The sequence below is a fragment of the Oncorhynchus gorbuscha genome, linkage group LG02, assembly GCF_021184085.1.
Source record: "Oncorhynchus gorbuscha isolate QuinsamMale2020 ecotype Even-year linkage group LG02, OgorEven_v1.0, whole genome shotgun sequence".
Lineage (NCBI taxonomy): Eukaryota > Metazoa > Chordata > Actinopteri > Salmoniformes > Salmonidae > Oncorhynchus > Oncorhynchus gorbuscha.
Genome location: NC_060174.1, coordinates 104,274,766 through 104,293,095, shown reverse-complemented (window position 1 = coordinate 104,293,095; position 18,330 = coordinate 104,274,766). Strand labels below are relative to the sequence as shown.

The 18,330-nt window shown below is 47.2% G+C and overlaps 1 pseudogene; it reads right to left on the bottom strand.

Moving 5' to 3' along the window:
- The window catches only part of LOC124014594, a 181,328-nt pseudogene that overhangs the window by 56,547 nt on the left and 106,451 nt on the right, over positions 1-18,330 (bottom strand).

Below are 18,330 nucleotides of genomic sequence, written 5' to 3'. Positions count from 1 at the left end.
GTTATTGGCCACATACACATGATTAGCAGATGTTGATTAGCAGATGGTCACATACACATGATTAGCAGATGATTAGCAGATGTTATTGGTCACATACACATGATTAGCAGATGTTATTGGTCACATACACATGATTAGCAGATGTTATTGGTCACATACACATGATTAGCAGATGTTATTGGTCACATACACATGATTAGCAGATGTTATTGGCCACATACACATGATTAGCAGATGTTATTGGTCACATACACATGATTAGCAGATGTTGATGCGAGTGTAGCGAAATGCTTGTGCTTCTAGTTCCGACAATGCAGTAATATCTAACAAGTAATCTAACCTATCAATTTCACAACAACTACCTTATACACACACAAGTGTAAAGGAATGAATGAGAATATGTACATATAAATATATGGATGAGCGATGGCCGTGCGGCACAGGCAAGATGCAGTAGATGGTATAAAACACAGTATATTGCATCTTGCCTATGCCGCTCAGTGTGTGTGTGTGTGTGTGTGTGTGTGTGTGTGTGTGTGTGTGTGTGTGTGTGTGTGTGTGTGTGTGTGTGTGTGTGTGTGTGTGTGTGTGTGTGTGTGTGTGTGTGTGTGTGTGTGTGGCCAAACGGCATAGGCAAGATGCAGTAGATGGTACAGAGTACAGTGTATACATATGAGATGAGTAATGTAGGGTATGTAAACATTATATTAAATGACTAGTGATACACTTATTACATCAATTTTTCCATTATTAAAGTGGCTGGAGTTGAGTCAGTATGTTGGCAGCAGCCACTCAAAGAGAGAGGGAGGGAGGGAGGGAGGGAGGGAGGGACAGAGAGAGAGGGAGAGAGAGAGACAGAGAGAGAGGGAGAGAGAGAGTGAAAGGTAGAGTAGAGAGAGACAGAGAGACAGAGAGAGGGAGGGAGGGAGGGAGGGAGGGAGGGAGGGAGGGAGGGAGGGAGGGAGGGAGGGAGGGAGGGAGGGAGGGAGGGAGGGAGGGAGGGGGAGGGAGGGAGGGAGGGAGGGAGGGAGGGAGGGAGTGAAAGGTAGAGTAAAGAGAGAGAGAGAGAGAGAGAGAGAGAGAGAGGGAGAGGGAGAGAGAGAGAGAGACAGAGAGAGAGAGACAGTCAGACAGACAGACAGATCAACCAAGCACAGTTAGAGCAGATTGTAAATACAAGACAACCACACAACCTCCCACATCACTGGCACCCAACACCTAACAACAAGAACATCCATTCCATGTCAAATCAACCAGAACCAAGTAACAGCTCAGAGTTCTATTTAACACAGGGCTGAAATAGAACATAACCAATTTCCCAATGTTAGTCTATGTAGTCACCAAATCAGCTATTCCACAGACAGCTAGCTACCTTCAACTCTCAAATGTTTTCAAGTCCTCCATTTAATTAATCCATCTAAATGCCAACTATCCTGAGTGTGTAGATGGAAAGAGCCGGATGAATGGAAATGAAAGGGGAACCATTTCCGGTGGGAAATAGATCATTAGAAACGATTATGCAGACAGAGAGAAAATGCTCTCTCTCTCCCTCTCTCTCCCTTTCCCCCCTCTCTCTCTCTCCCTCCCTCTCTCTCCCCCCCTCTCTCTCTCTCTCTCTCTCTCTCTCTCTCTCTCTCTCTCTCTCTCTCTCTCTCTCCCCTTCTCTCTCCCTCTCTCTCTCTCCCCTTCTCTCTCTTTCCCTCCCTTTCCCCTCTCTCTCTTTCCCTCTCTTTCCCCCTCTCTCTCTCTTTCTTTTTTCCCTCCCTCCCTCCCTCTCCCTCCATCTCTCTCTCTCTCTCTCTCTCTCTCTCTCTCTCTCTCTCTCTCTCTCTCTCTCTCTCTCTCTCTCTCTCTCTCTCTCTCTCTCTCTCTCTCTCTCTCTCTCTCTCTCTCTCCTCTCTCTCTCCCCCTCCCTCCCTCCCTCCCTCCCTCCCTCCCTCCCTCCCTCCCTCTCTCTCTCTCTCTCTCTCTCTCTCTCTCTCTCTCTCTCTCTCTCTCTCTCTCTCTCTCTCTGTTTCTCTCTCTCTCTCTTTCTCTCTCTCTCCCTCTCTCTCTCCCTCCCTCTCTCTCCCTCTCTCTCCCTCCCTCTCTCTCTCTCTCTGTAGGTAAACTATGGAAGGTTTGGGAATCTCTTCCTTTTAGGTGCTTGTAGAATTTGGTGTTTTATTTGGTGTTTTATGTTGTACACAGAGGATATTTTTGAAGAGGATATAATTGGTATATCAAATTATTTGTTCCTTTTGATGGCATAGAAGGCCCTTCTTGCCTTGTCACTCAGATCGTTCACAGCTTTGTGGAAGTTACCCGTGGCGCTGATGTTTAGGCCGAGGTATGTATAGTTTTTTTGTGTGATCGAGGGCAACGGTGTCCAGATGGAATTTGTAATTGTGGTCCTGGCGTCTGGATCAGTCTATGAATTCCTAAATTACATTGAGCTGATTTCTGACGTGCTGTTCCTTCTTTTTCCGTAGTGTATTTCTGTATTGTTTTAGTGATTCACCATAGTGAAGGCGTATTGTTTTAGTGATTCACCATAGTGAAAGTGTTTTGTTTTAGTGATTCACCATAGTGAAGGCGTAGACTCAGGTTTTCTGGGTCTCTAAGTTTTTGGTTGGACAGGTTTCTCAATTTCTTTCATAGGTTTCTGCATTCTTAATCAAACCATTTGTCATTGTTGTTAATTTTCTTCCGTTTTCAGTTTGCCATTTGAAGCTGTGAGGTCAAATACAGTTGAAGTCGTAAGTTTACATACACCTTAGCCAAATACATTTATACTCACAATTCCTGACATTTAATCCCAGTAAAATGTCCCTGTCTTAGGGATTTCTGTGTTTGTGTCTACATTTTTCAACTTAGGTGCAAACGTGCCCCTTGTAAAAAAGGTCAGCTCCCTCCCTCCCTCCCTCCCCCTCTCTCTCTCCCTCCCCCTCTCTTTCCCTCTCCAATTCCCCCTCTCTCTCTCCCTCCCTCCCTCCCTCCCTCCCTCCCTCCCTCCCTCCCTCCCTCCCTCCCTCCCTCCCTCCCTCCCTCCCTCCCTCCCTCCCTCCCTCCCTCCTCCCTCTCTCTCCCTCCTCCTCTCTCTCCCTCCCCTCTCTCTACCTCCCTCCCTCCCCCTCTCTCTCTACCTCCCCCTCTCTCTACCGCCCCCTCTCACTCCCTCTCTCCCTCCCTTTCTCTCCCTCCCTCCCTCCCCTCTCTCTCTTCCTCCCCCTCTCCCTCCTCTCTCTCTCTACCCCTCCCTCTCTCTACCTCCCTCTCTCTCCCTCTCCCCTCTCTCTGTCTCTCTCCCTCCCCCTCTCTCTCTCCCTTTCCCCCTCCCCCTCTCCCTCCCTCCCTCCCTCTCTCTCTCCCTTTCCCCCTCTCTCTCCCTCCCTCGCTCTATCTCGCCCTCCCCTCTCTCTACCTCCCTCCCTCTCCCTCCCTCCCCCTCCCTCCCTCTCTCTACCTCCCTCCCTCCCTCCCTCCCTCCCTCCCTCCCTCCCTCCCTCCCTCCCTCCCTCCCTCCCTCCCTCCCTCCCTCCCTCCCTCCCTCCCTCTCTCTCTCTCTCCCTCCGTCTCTCTCTCTCCCTCCATCTCCCTCTACCTCCGTCTCTCTCCCTCCCCCTCTCCCTCCCTCTTTCTCTCTCTCCCTCCCTCTCTCTCTACCTCCCTCTCTCTCCCTCCCCCTCTCTCTCTCTCCCTCCCTGTCTCTCCCTCCCTCCCCCCCTCTCTCTCTCTCCCTCCCTGTCTCTACCTCCCTCTCTCTCCCTCACCCCAGTTAAATGGGTATTGGGTGGATTAGATGGGATGTTGCCCTTCTATTGAATCAAAATGTCAGCATTCAGAAAGAATTCCCTCATGATACCAGCTCTCTATTTCTTCTGTTTTCTTGTCACAAAGCTATTAGCTTCACATCAAATGTGTTTCTCAGTGATCTATACAGGGGAATGTCTGGTACATCAAAGGGGTTTCTCAGTAGTCTATACAGGGGAATGTCTGGTACATCAAAGGGGTTTCCCAGTTGGTTTAAACAGGGGAATGTCTGGTACATCAAAGGGGTTTCCCAGTGGTCTAAACAGGGGAATGTCTGGTACATCAAAGGGGTTTCCCAGTGGTTTAAACAGGGGCATGTCTGGTACATCAAAGGGGTTTCCCAGTGGTTTAAACAGGGGCATGTCTGGTACATCAAAGGGGTTTCCCAGTGGTTTAAACAGGGGCATGTCTGGAACATCAAAGGGGTTTCCCAGTGGTTTAAACAGGGGCATGTCTGGTACATCAAAGGGGTTTCCCAGTGGTTTAAACAGGGGAATGTCTGGTACAAAATGGCTTCTCCATTGTCTAAACTGTTAATTTACACCTGTTGTTTACGAAGCACGTGACAAATAACATTTGATTTGAGTCACTAAACCAAAGGAACCCATCATCCCTTTACCTGCAACAAATAAGAGGAATGAAACCTCTCTCTTAACAGGAAGAAAAGCAGGGAGGAGGGGGGGGGCATAGAGAAACTCTGGTCTGGCGGTAATACCACTGGTAATAACTGTCAAGTGTCAAACACAAAGCACATGACGAATCCCCTCTGGAAAGAGAGCGACGGGGGGGGTAGGAGGACAGGAAGAGAGAGCAGTGAACAAAGACACTAAGTCAGCTTTGAGTAATGAAGGAGGCACTGGAGAGAGAGAGAGAGAGAGAGAGAGAGAGAGAGAGAGAGAGAGAGAGAGAGAGAGAGAGAGAGAGAGAGAGAGAGAGAGAGAGAGAGAGAGAGGGAGAGAGAGAGACACAGAGACACACAGAGAGAGAGAGAGAGAGAGAGAGAGAGAGAGACACAGAGAGAGTGAGAGAGAGACACAGAGAGAGAGAGAGACAGAGACACAGAGAGAGAGAGACAGAGAGAGAGAGACAGAGAGAGAGAGAGAGAGACAGAGAGAGAGAGGAAAAGGAGGATGAGGGGTCAGGCTTCAATTATTGATGAAAAAAAGGACACAACATGCCCTAGGCTACTCACCCTTTTGGCATCAAATCAAACACTTCAGGATAGAGAGAGAGAGAGAGAGAGAGAGAGAGAGAGAGAGAGAGAGAGAGAGAGAGAGACAGAGATGATACATGCATCAGTCTATATCTGTCAAAGACATTGTAGTGCTGTATACTGTTGAGCATAATTGGTTGAAGTCTAACTGACACTAACACTGTCAGGTACAACACCTTTTAATTTCATCAACCAATAGCCATAATTACCTAAAGTAGATTAGGAGGTGGGATGCCTTAACTCAGCCTCTCTCCTGCCATGTCTACTGATACTGATGGAGGGAATCCAACCATAGTCTATATACGTTGAAGAGGTGACACACGCTTTAGAAAACACCTAGAATCATAGGGTTCAAGGGTCAAGGGTTCTTCAACCGTCCCTCCGAAAATAACTATTGTTTTTGTTCCAAGTGGAACCCTTTCACCACTAAAGGGTTCTACCTGAAACCAAAAAAAGAGTTATATTCTCTCTTACAAATGAAGAAAATGTTTTTTTTTCCTAAGTGTGCGTGGTCGAGAGACTTATCTCCCTGCATCCGGTAGTCTAGCGTTTTCATATGGAGTCAGCTGTGTCAACTGCTCAGGGCCCACTAACAGGTCGATTTACAGTCCAGATAAAGAGTGTGAAGGTACATACCCATGTGAAGGTTGTCCTCTGCAGGATCATCCAACACCTGCAACAATAATAACACGTCATCGGGAATACATCCCATAATATTATTAAGCATAAGAGGCAGACGCGTGTAAATAGCGTTGTTCGGCCCACCGTGATTTACTGCTTTTATGAAAACTGTTATTAAAATTACAATGAATTACCACATATTATAATAACAACATATTAAAATTACAATAAATGACAAATTTTCATTAAAAGTAAATTAGAACAATTTAATTATTCCATCAGAAAATATGTTCTGGACAAAAAAATCGGATTGTTTCTACAGATGCGACCCAATCTTGAGTTCCTTTTTTGCATAGTTGCCTTTCAAAAAGGACTGGTCATCAGTTCTAAACAAAATGGTTGCTACGCTGCTCGTCCAATCAGCAGCTAGGATCCCAAACAACCAGTTTTATAATACACCCTACTTGGAACTTAAGGCCAGTTCAAAATTTTTTTCATTGATTTGTTTTGTAAATCAGGAAATGATTTAGGCCTGGGAAACCACATGGGTACATTTACTTATCAGGTGGAACATAAAACCACTGGACCTACAGTATAGGTATTACCGTAACACTGGAGAATACACTGGAGAATACAGCAGCAGCATAACGAGTATTCATTGGCCTTTAAAGCACACTCAAGAGGATCTTAGATGCCAGTTTGAATTGAGTTTGAATTGAGGAGGATATTAATATCTAACGTGGACTGTATTATCTTAGCTACTAACCATCTGTGACAAATGTAATTGCCACTTTACGTTTTACATTTTCCCTCTAGCTGAGACTCTTTTATAACAAGAGAACAGTTCTGAAGCATAATAAGAACATTTCACTGTGAATTGGAGAGGCACAATGAATATGATCTCATCCCAGCGCCCAACCCAAGCCCGGTAGGTACTTTACATAATGAGCTTTGAATTGGGAATGAATGGAGAATAGAGAAGGACAGGAGGAGATGAGGAGATGGGGAGAGGAGGAAAGGAGGACATGGAGAGAGGAGGACAGGAGGAGATGAAGAGAGGAGGACAGGAGGAGATGAAGAGAGGAGGACAGGAGGAGATGGAGGGAGGAGGACAGGAGGAGATGAAGAGAGGAGGACAGGAGGAGATGAAGAGAGGAGGACAGGAGGAGATGGAGAGAGGAGGACAGGAGGAGATGAAGAGAGGAGGACAGGAGGAGATGGAGAGAGGAGGACAGGAGGAGATGGAGAGAGGAGGACAGGAGGAGATGGAGAGAGGAGGACAGGAGGAGATGGAGAGAGGAGGACAGGAGGAGATGGAGAGAGGAGGACAGGAGGAGATGAAGAGAGGAGGACAGGGGGAGATGGAGAGAGGAGAACAGGAGGAGATGAAGAGAAGAGGACAGGAGGAGATGGAGAGAGGAGGACAGGAGGACATGGAGAGAGGAGGACAGGAGGAGATGAAGAGAGGAGGACAGGAGGAGATGGGCAGAGGAGGACAGGAGGAGATGAAGAGAGGAGGAGATGAGGAGATGAGAGGAGGACAGGAGGAGATGGAGGAGGAGGACAGGAGGAGATGAAGAGAGGAGGACAGGAGGAGATGGAGAGAGGAGGACAGGAGGAGATGGAGGAGATGGAGAGAGGAGGACAGGAGGAGATGGAGAGAGGAGGACAGGAGGAGATGGAGAGGAGGATAGGAGGAGATGGAGTGAGGAGGACAGGAGGAGATGGAGAGAGGAGGACAGGAGGACATGGAGAGAGGAGGACAGGAGGAGATGGAGAGAGGAGGACAGGAGGAGATGGGCAGAGGAGGACAGGAGGAGATGAAGAGAGGAGGAGATGAGGAGATGGGGAGAGGAGGACAGGAGGAGATGGAGAGAGGAGGACAGGAGGAGATGAAGAGAGGAGGACAGGAGGAGATGGAGAGAGGAGGACAGGAGGAGATGGAGAGAGGAGGACAGGAGGAGATGGAGAGAGGAGGACATGGAGAGAGGAGGACAGGAGGAGATGGGCAGAGGAGGACAGGAGGAGATGAAGAGAGGAGGACAGGAGGAGATGGAGAGAGGAGGACAGGAGGAGATGGAGAGAGGAGGACAGGAGGAGATGAAGAGAGGAGGACAGGAGGAGATGGAGAGAGGAGGACAGGAGGAGATGAAGAGAGGAGGACAGGAGGAGATGGAGAGAGGAGGACAGAAGGAGATGGAGAGAGGAGGACAGGAGGAGATGGAGAGAGGAGGACAGGAGGAGATGGAGAGAGGAGGACAGGAGGAGATGAAGAGAGGAGGATAGGAGGACATGGAGAGAGGAGGACAGGAGGAGATGGAGAGAGGAGGACATGGAGAGAGGAGGACATGGAGAGAGGAGGACAGGAGGAGATGGGCAGAGGAGGACAGGAGGAGATGAAGAGAGGAGGACAGGAGGAGATGGAGAGAGGAGGAGATGGAGAGAGGAGGACACGAGGAGATGAAGAGAGGAGGACAGGAGGACAGGAGGAGATGGAGAGAGGAGGACAGGAGGAGTGGGAGTGGCTGGTTGCTCTGGGATGAGGCTGTAGAGTGAAACACTAAGAGAAGAGCTCCACTTTCACTGTAACTCATTATGACTGACTGGCATGATACCTCCTACTGACTCCAGCCCTCTCGATGCCCTCCACCCACCCACCCGGCCCTCCATCAGGCCTTGATGAGCCCCCCCCGCCATCTGCCAGTGATTGAAGAGCACTCTGATGATGTCACTGGGGAGACGAGTGCATGAGCGCGGTGCGTTCTGTCCGTCTCTCCTACGTCTCTCCTCTGTCTCTCCTACGTCTCTCCTAAATATACATCTCCTTCACATAAGCCACTGTGGTTAGCAGCGCAGTGATTGGTCACATCCCAAAATGGTACTCTATCCCCTATATTACACGTATTTTGACCGTAGTGCACTACACCGTGCCTTCAGAAACTAGTGCACTACACCGTGCCTTCAGAAACTAGTGCACTACACCATGCCTTCAGAAACTAGTGCACTACACCATGCCTTTAGAAACTAGTGCACTACACCATGCCTTTAGAAACTAGTGCACTACACCATGCCTTTAGAAACCAGTGCACTACACCGTGCCTTCAGAAACTAGTGCACTACACCATGCCTTCAGAAACTAGTGCACTACACTGTGCCTTCAGAAACTAGTGCACTACACTGTGCCTTCAGAAACTAGTGCACTACACCATGCCTTCAGAAACTAGTGCACTACACTGTGCCTTCAGAAACTAGTGCACTACACCATGCCTTCAGAAACTAGTGCACTACACTGTGCCTTCAGAAACTAGTGCACTACACCATGCCTTCAGAAACTAGTGCACTACACCATGCCTTCAGAAACTAGTGCACTACACTGTGCCTTCAGAAACTAGTGCACTACACTGTGCCTTCAGAAACTAGTGCACTACACTGTGCCTTCAGAAACTAGTGCACTACACCATGCCTTCAGAAACTAGTGCACTACACTGTGCCTTCAGAAACTAGTGCACTACACTGTGCCTTCAGAAACTAGTGCACTACACTGTGCCTTCAGAAACTAGTGCACTACACTGTGCCTTCAGAAACTAGTGCACTACACTGTGCCTTCAGAAACTAGTGCACTACACTGTGCCTTCAGAAACTAGTGCACTACACCATGCCTTCAGAAACTAGTGCACTACACTGTGCCTTCAGAAACTAGTGCACTACACCATGCCTTCAGAAACTAGTGCACTACACTGTGCCTTCAGAAACTAGTGCACTACACTGTGCCTTCAGAAACTAGTGCACTACACTGTGCCTTTAAAAAAAAAGTTATTATTTACAGTGACGGTCTAGGAACAGTGGGTTAACTGGTCTAGGAACAGTGGGTTAACTGGTCTAGGAACAGTGGGTTAACTGGTCTAGGAACAGTGGGTTAACTGGTCTAGGAACAGTGGGTTAACTGCCTGTTCAGGGGCAGAACGACATATTTGTACCTTGTCAGCTCAGGGATTCGAACTTGCAACCTTTCGGTTGCTAGTCCAACGCTCTAACTACTAGGCTATATACTGTGTATATTTAGGGAATATATATATATATATATATATATATATATATATATATATATATATATATATATATATATATTGTGTATATATAGGGAATATATATATATACTGTGTATATATAGGGAATATATATATATATATACTGTGTATATATAGGGAATATATATATATATATACTGTGAACACAACCAGGTTGTCCATGCTGTGTACTCTGTGGAAATCAAATCAAATCAAATCAAATTTTATTTGTCAGCATCACAGGTTAGCAGATGTTAACCCAAACAGCTCCCGATTCCTATTCATCTGTCTCCTCTCCAAATAAGCAACAAGTCCTTCAGCCTTCCCTCAACATATGACACTGTGTGGTAAATGAAAAGCCTGTAGCTGATGTCTGGTAAATGGACATTCTTTGTAGTTCTGTTGTGGTGGCAGCATGTCTGAGATGATTTCTACAGTAACAACTATCAATGAAAGTGTTGCCTTGCTGGATGAAGCTTAAAGTGTATATTTGTATATGAGATGCCTCTTAGGTCAATTAAATTATTTAAAATTCCATTCACATTCTCCTTGTGGCTCTTGTTTCTTTACATCAGAGACAGACACCATTATTAAAATGGCTGGAGTTGGGTCAGTGTCTTTGGCCTTACGTTTCAGCTTACCTAGTGAACTACCTGTGCTAAATAAATAACAATGAAATGAAATATTTTTCTTTAACCGGTCAAACCAGCGTTGACAGACACCTGAAACAGACTGACACTTGGTCTATGGTTTCTTGATCAGAGCAGTGGTAGGCTCTCCTCTCACCTCCACCAGTTTGACTATCTTGAGATGGTCCAGCTTCCTTGAGGATGGCGATCTCCTGGTACACCCTCTCCAGGGGCCCAGGATTTGGGCAGTCCCCTGGACTGCAGCCTTGGGACCTCTCGGAGGGGCGACCTGCGGGAACCAACCCCCAAACCTCAGGTCATCTGCAATTTTAGTGCAATTCAATTAAATGTAATACTTCAGCCTCCATTTTGAAACTTTCATTGCGATTTTCACGACGCTGTCAGTGTGAGTGGACCAATATCAGTTTGATTTGAATGGGATTTGCGAGGAACTTAAAATGCTAAAATCCACTACTGTTCCAACAGTGACAGGGAAACTTAACCAAAGCCTGATTCCTGTCCCATCTTATCCATTTGCTGAACTATTTCACTTTTAACCCTTTACGCTCATGGAAATAGGCCTCCTCCCTGGACAGAACCAAATTGAAATGTTGGTAATCAAGAACTATAAATGGGGGTGGCAGGTAGCCTTGTGGTTGAGTTGGAGGAGGCAGGTAGCCTAGTGGTTAGAGTGTAGAGGAGGCAGGTAGCCTAGTGGTTGAGGATCAGAGGGGAGGTAGCCTAGTGGTTAGAGTGTAGACCCTCAGCCTAGTGGTTGGTGTCAGGGAGGCAGGTAGCCCAGTTAGAGTGTAGAGGAGGCAGGTAGCCTAGTGGTTAGAGTGTAGAGGAGGCAGGTAGGCTAGTGGTGTTGAGGAGGCAGGTAGCCTAGTGGTTAGAACAGCATTCTCACATAGGTATTCCTCTTGTCCAGGTGGGTTAGGTAGCTAGTGGTGCAGTGTGGTTGAGATTAGTCTGTGGACCTAGTGGTTAGACTGTAGAGCAAGGTAGGTAGCCTAGTGGTTAGGTGTCAGGTAGGAGTGGAGGTAGATAGTGGTTTGACTAGAGAAGGTAGGTCAAAACACTTCAGTGATTACGGAGTGTAGGGAGGTAGGTAGCCTAGTGGTTAGAGCTTTCTAGAGGAGGTAGGAACAATGGTGGTTTGAGCTGTAGAGGACAGCAGGTAGCCTAGTGGTTAGAGTGTGTCCGGAGGTAGGTAGCCAGTGGTTAGAGTGGAGGGGAGGCTAGGTAGCCTAGTGGTTAGAGTGTAGAGGAGGTAGGTAGTTTAAATGTCTTAGACCTCGGCTGCAGTGAAGGAGGTAGCCTGCAGTGGTTAGAGTTAGAGGAGGTCAGTGTAACTGTAGTGGTTAGAGCGGGAAAAGTTAGGTAGTCTGCCTAGTGGCAAGACATCCTGGTCCGTAGATTGGGCAGGTAGCCTAGTGGTTAGATTGACTGTAGACCAGGTAGCCATGGTTAGTGTCTGAGGAGCCATTGAATTGAGATTCCAGTGGTTGTCTCTGTAGGAGGCAGGTAGCCTAGTGTTTAGAGTGTAGAGGAGGCAGGTAGCTGCACTGTTTGTATTCAGTCAGTTGCCAGACACCTAGTGGTTGATTAAAGGAGTAGGTAGCCTCAGTTTAGAATGTAGATCAAGGCAGGTAGCCTAGTGGTTAGAGTTTGTAGATGGGAGGTAGGTATCTAGTGGTTAGAGTGTAGAGGAGGCAGGTAGCCTAGTGGTTAGAGTATAGAGGAGGTAGGTAGCCTAGTGGTTAGAGTGTAGAGGAGGTAGGTAGCCTAGTGGTTTCCCATCTGTAGAGGAGGTAGGTAGCCCAGTGGTTAGATGGAAGCAGTCTTGGAGTGTAGGTAGCCTAGTGGTTAGAGTGTAGACAGGAGGTAGGTAGCCTCTAGTTTTAGAGCCTGTAGAGGAGGCAGGTAGCCAGTGGCAAAATAGAGGAGGTAGGTAGCCTAGTGGTTAGAGGTAGCGGGGCAGGTAGCCTAGTGGTTAGAGTGTAGAGGAGTTAGGTAACAGTGGTTAGAGTTTTAGACCCCTGGAGGCAGGTAGCCTAGTGGTTAAAGTTTAGAGGAGTCTTGTTTTCAGATAGCCTAGTGGTTAAAGTGTACAATGAGGCATGTAGCCTAGTGGTTAAATGTTTTCCAGTTTGCAAAGCAGTTAAATAGTGGTTAGAGTGTCAGAGGAGGCAGGTAGCCTAGTGGTTACGGCTGTGATTATAAGAGGAGGTAGGTAGCCTACAGTGGTTAGAGTGTAAAGAGGAGGAGGTAGGTAGCCTAGTGGTTAGAGTGTAGAGGAGGTAGGTAGCCTAGTGGTTAGACTTAGAGTTCCTGTAGGTAGCCTCAGTGGTTAGATGTGTAGTCAGGAGGTAGGTAGCCTAGTGGTTAGAGAGAGAGGTAGGTAACCTAGTGGTTAGATGGAGAAAGGTAGGTAGCCTAGTGGTTAGAGTGTAGAGGAGGTAGGTAGCCAGTGGTTAGACTGTAGAGGAGAGTAAGTAGCTAGTGGTTATATCCCTCTGGAATGCCACCCTAGCCGGATTTCAGTGGTTGTTGTAGAGGAGACTGGAGCATAGTGGTTAGAGAATACTGGGAAGTGGTAGGTAGCCTAGTGGTTAGACCAGAGGAGGTAGGTAGCCTAGTGGTTAGAGTGTAGAGGAGGTAGGTATCCATTAGTGGTTAGTTTGTAGAGGCAGGTAGGTAGCCTAGTGGTTAGAGTGTAGAGGAGGCAGGTAGGCTAGTGGTTAGATGGTGAGAGGAGGCAGGTAGCCTAGTGGTTAGAAATAACACAAAAAACAAAAACTGCATAGTTTCCTAGTGTAGAGGAGGTAGGTAGCCTAGTGGTTAGAGTGTAGAGGAGGTAGGTAGCCTAGTGGTTAGAGTGTAGAGGAGGTAGGTAGCAAAAAAGTGGTTAGACTGTAGAGGAGGTAGGTAGCCTAGTGGTTCAGTGTAGAGCGAGGTAGGTAGCCTAGTGGTTAGCAGCATCAAGAAGGTAGGTAACCAAACAGCTAGAGGAGATTAGGTAGCATCTGTGGTTAAATAAGGAGGTAGGTAGCCTAGTGGTTGACACTGTAGAGGAGGTAAAGGTAGCCTAGTGGTTGATGTCTGGATGGACATAGCTTTGTAGTTCTGTTGTGGTGGCAGCCTAGATTTGGTTACAACTATCAGAGGAAAGGTAGCCTAGTGGTGAAGTGTAAAGGATATTTGTAGCCTAGTGGTTAGAGTTAAAATTCCAGGTAACCTAGTGGTTAGTTTCTTTGTAGAGGAGGTAGGTAGCCTAGTGGTTAGAGTGTAGAAGAGGCAGGTAGAAACTTGGTCTTGGTTTCTAGTGGTTAGACTGTAGATGAAAGGCAGGTAGCCTAGTGGTTAGAGTGAAACAGACTGAGGCATGTAGCCTAGTGGTTTCTTGATCAGAGGAGGCAGGTAGCCTAGTGGTTAGACCTCCACCAGTTTGACTAGGTAGAGATGGTCCAGCTTGTAGAGGATGGCAGGTAGCTCTAGTGGTTAGACCCTCTCCAGGGGGCCCAGGTACTTAGTGGTTGCTCCCCTGGACTGCAGCCTTGGGAGCCTAGTGGTTAGACCTGCAGGGAGGCAGGTACCCCAAACCTCAGGTCAGCTGCAATTTTAGAGGAGGCAGGTCAATTAAATGGTTAGAGTTCAATCCATTTTTAGAAACTTTCATTGGATTTCGACATGAGTGCGAAAAAGCTAATATCAGTCCCAGTGATTTGAATGGGAGGTAGGTAGCCTAGTGGTTAAATGCTAAAATATTAGCGTTTGGTTAGAGTGAGAGGAGGTAGGTAGCCAAAGTGGTTAGTCCCATGTAGAGGAGGTAGGTAGCCTAGTGGTTAGAGTGTAGAGGAGGCAGGTAGCCTAGTGGTTAGAGTGTAGAGGAGGTTTAGCCTAGTGGTTAGAGTGTAGAGGAGGCAGGTAGCCTAAAGTGGTTAGAGTATAGATGGAGGTAGGTAGCCTAGTGGTTAGAGTGTAGAGGAGGCAGGTAGCCTAGTGGTTAGAGTGTAGAGGAGGCAGGTAGCCTAGTGGTTAGAGTGTAGAGGAGGCAGGTAGCCTAGTGGTTAGAGTGTAGAGGAGGCAGGTAGGCTAGTGGTTAGAGTGTAGAGGAGGCAGGTAGCCTAGTGGTTAGAGTGTAGAGGAGGTAGGTAGCCTAGTGGTTAGAGTGTAGAGGAGGTAGGTAGCCTAGTGGTTAGAGTGTAGAGGAGGTAGGTAGCCTAGTGGTTAGACTGTAGAGGAGGTAGGTAGCCTAGTGGTTAGAGTGTAGAGGAGGTAGGTAGCCTAGTGGTTAGAGTGTAGAGAAGGTAGGTAACCTAGTGGTTAGAGTGTAGAGGAGGTAGGTAGCCTAGTGGTTAGAGTGTAGAGGAGGTAGGTAGCCTAGTGGTTAGACTGTAGAGGAGGTAGGTAGCCTAGTGGTTAGAGTGTGGAGGAGGTAGGTAGCCTAGTGGTTAGAGTGTAGAGGAGGTAGGTAGCCTAGTGGTTAGAGTGTAGAGGAGGTAGGTAGCCTAGTGGTTAGAGTGTAGAGGAGGTAGGTAGCCTAGTGGTTAGAGTGTAGAGGAGGTAGGTAACCTAGTGGTTAGAGTGTAGAGGAGGTAGGTAGCCTAGTGGTTAGAGTGTAGAAGAGGCAGGTAGCCTAGTGGTTAGACTGTAGAGGAGGCAGGTAGCCTAGTGGTTAGAGTGTAGAGGAGGCAGGTAGCCTAGTGGTTAGAGTGTAGAGGAGGCAGGTAGCCTAGTGGTTAGAGTGTAGAGGAGGCAGGTAGCCTAGTGGTTAGAGTGTAGAGGAGGTAGGTAGCCTAGTGGTTAGACTGTAGAGGAGGTAGGTAGCCTAGTGGTTAGAGTGTGGAGGAGGTAGGTAGCCTAGTGGTTAGAGTGTAGAGGAGGTAGGTAGCCTAGTGGTTAGAGTGTAGAGGAGGTAGGTAGCCTAGTGGTTAGAGTGTAGAGGAGGTAGGTAGCCTAGTGGTTAGAGTGTAGAGGAGGTAGGTAGCCTAGTGGTTAGAGTGTAGAGGAGGTAGGTAGCCTAGTGGTTAGAGTGTAGAGGAGGCAGGTAGCCTAGTGGTTAGAGTGTAGAGGAGGCAGATAGCCTAGTGGTTAGAGTGTAGAGGAGGTAGGTAGCCTAGTGGTTAGAGTGTAGAGGAGGCAGGTAGCCTAGTGGTTAGAGTGTAGAGGAGGTAGGTAGCCTAGTGGTTAGAGTGTAGAGGAGGCAGGTAGCCTAGTGGTTAGAGTGTAGAGAAGGCAGGTAGCCTAGTGGTTAGAGTGTAGAGGAGGTAGGTAGCCTAGTGGTTAGAGTGTAGGGGGGCAGGTAGCCTAGTGGTTAGAGTGAAGAGGAGGCAGGTAGCCTAGTGGTTAGAGTGTAGAGGAGGTAGGTAGTATAGTGGTTAGACTGTAGAGGAGGCAGATAGCCTAGTGGTTAAAGTGTAGGGGAGGCAGATAGCCTAGTGGTTAGAGTGTAGAGGAGGCAGGTAGCCTAGTGGTTAGAGTGTAGAGAAGGCAGGTAGCCTAGTGGTTAGAGTGTAGAGGAGGTAGGTAGCCTAGTGGTTAGAGTGTAGGGGGGCAGGTAGCCTAGTGGTTAGAGTGGAGAGGAGGCAGGTAGCCTAGTGGTTAGAGTGTAGAGGAGGTAGGTAGTATAGTGGTTAGACTGTAGAGGAGGCAGATAGCCTAGTGGTTAAAGTGTAGGGGAGGCAGATAGCCTAGTGGTTAGAGTGTAGAGGAGGCAGATAGCCTAGTGGTTAGAGTGTAGAGGAGGCAGATAGCCTAGTGGTTAGAGTGTAGGGGAGGTAGGTAGTATAGTGGTTAGAGTGTAGAGGAGGCAGATAGCCTAGTGGTTAGAGTGTAGAGGAGGCAAATAGCCTAGTGGTTAGAGTGTAGAGGAGGCAGATAGCCTAGTGGTTAGAGTGTAGAGGAGGCAGATAGCCTAGTGGTTAGAGTGTAGAGGAGGTAGGTAGCCTAGTGGTTAGAGTGTAGAGGAGGTAGGTAGCCTAGTGGTTAGAGTGTAGAGGAGGTAGGTAGCCTAGTGGTTAGAGTGTAGAGGAGGTAGGTAGCCTAGTGGTTAGAGTGTAGAGGAGGCAGGTAGCCTAGTGGTTAGAGTGTAGAGGAGGTAGGTAGCCTAGTGGTTAGAGTGTAGAGGAGGCAGGTAGCCTAGTGGTTAGAGTGTAGAGGAGGCAGATAGCCTAGTGGTTAGAGTGTAGAGGAGGTAGGTAGCCTAGTGGTTAGAGTGTAGAGGAGGTAGGTAGCCTAGTGGTTAGAGCGGTGGGCCAGTAACCGAAAGGTTGCTGAATCGAAGGCAGTTAACCCACTGTTCCTAGGCCGTCAACGTAAATAAGAATTTGTTCTAAACTGACTTGCCTAGTTAAATAACGGTTAAATATATATATATATATTTTTTTAAAGCATAAGAAGCATATGCACGACCATGGTTAAGAAAACACTATGGACATTATGAGGAAATGATCAGACCAAAAGGTGAGGACACATCAGTTCACCTGACACAAGACTGAATCCAAAACTCTGTTGAATTGATGTGAATTTGACATTTCCTGTACTTTACACAACATATTGTCAATAATGAAAATACTCTGGATACATTCAGTAACATAATGAGAATATTCAATGGAATGCTGAAGTAGGTGCAATATAATACAACACTATGACAAGGGTTTGAGTGAACGGTCTAACTGGTGTTGCTAAGTGACCACACACCTCTCCAAACTGTGGGTTTGAGTGAACGGTCTAACTGGTGTTGTTGAGTGAACGGTCTAACTGGTGTTGTTGAGTGAACGGTCTAACTGGTGTTGTTGAGTGAACGGTCTAACTGGTGTTGCTGAGTGACCAAACACCTCTCCAAACTGTGGGTTTGAGTGAACGGTCTAACTGGTGTTGCTAAGTGACCAAACACCTCTCCAAACTGTGGGTTTGAGTGAACGGTCTAACTGGTGTTGCTAAGTGACCAAACACCTCTCCAAACTGTGGGTTTGAGTGAACGGTCTAACTGGTGTTGCTAAGTGACCAAACACCTCTCCAAACTGTGGGTTTGAGTTACAACTCTAACTGGTGTTGCTAAGTGACCAGACACCTCTACAAACTGTGGGTTTGAGTTAGATCTCTAACTGGTGTTGCTAAGTGACCAGACACCTCTGCAAACTGTGGGTTTGAGTTAGAACTCTAACTGGTGTTGCTAATTGGCCAAAAACCTAATTTCAATGCACTATTATGACACTGTAAAGTGTTTTTATTAAGCTCTACTAGCTTTGCCATTGAGGAACTGAAGCAAGCAGCCTTTTAATATCTGCTTATAACACAGCCCTGCGTCCACACCATCATACAATTATTGGCGTTGTTTACGCAATCCAAAAATGTTCCATTATGAATTGCAATCTGGGTCAGCTGGGCATCATCTGTTCCATTGCCAACATGGCTCGCTAAGTTATGCAAATTGATCTTAGGCTTTCAAAAGGCACTTCAGATAAACAGATTGTAATTTAGGTCACAGAATATAGAGTCATGAGTGCATTCAAGTCCGTGTTCTGCGGCTAATTATTATTATTTTTTTAACCTTTTATTTAACCAGGCAAGTCAGTTAAGAACAAATTCTTATTTTCAATGACGGCCTGGGAAAAGTGGGTTAACTGCCTGTTCAGGGGCAGAACGACAGATTTGTACCTTGTCAGCTCGGGGGTTTGAACTCGCAACCTTCCGGTTACTAGTCCAACGCTCTAACCACTACGCTACCCTGCCGACCCTATACATGTCGCAACACAACATGCATATGTTAATTCTGTTCAGGACAGGACAGGGTATAACACATGTCATCCTTGTAAACGTTGACACTGTAAATGACCTGCGTTTTCAACTATGGAAATGTAAAGTGCACATTTGGACTCATGGGTGTGTGTTTTGCTTGTATGACATCAAAGCGATATTTATTATAATCCTCAACATTTCATCTTTCAGAACACATGGACTCTCGATTTACAGCATTTTCCTCACTCAAGACAACAACAAA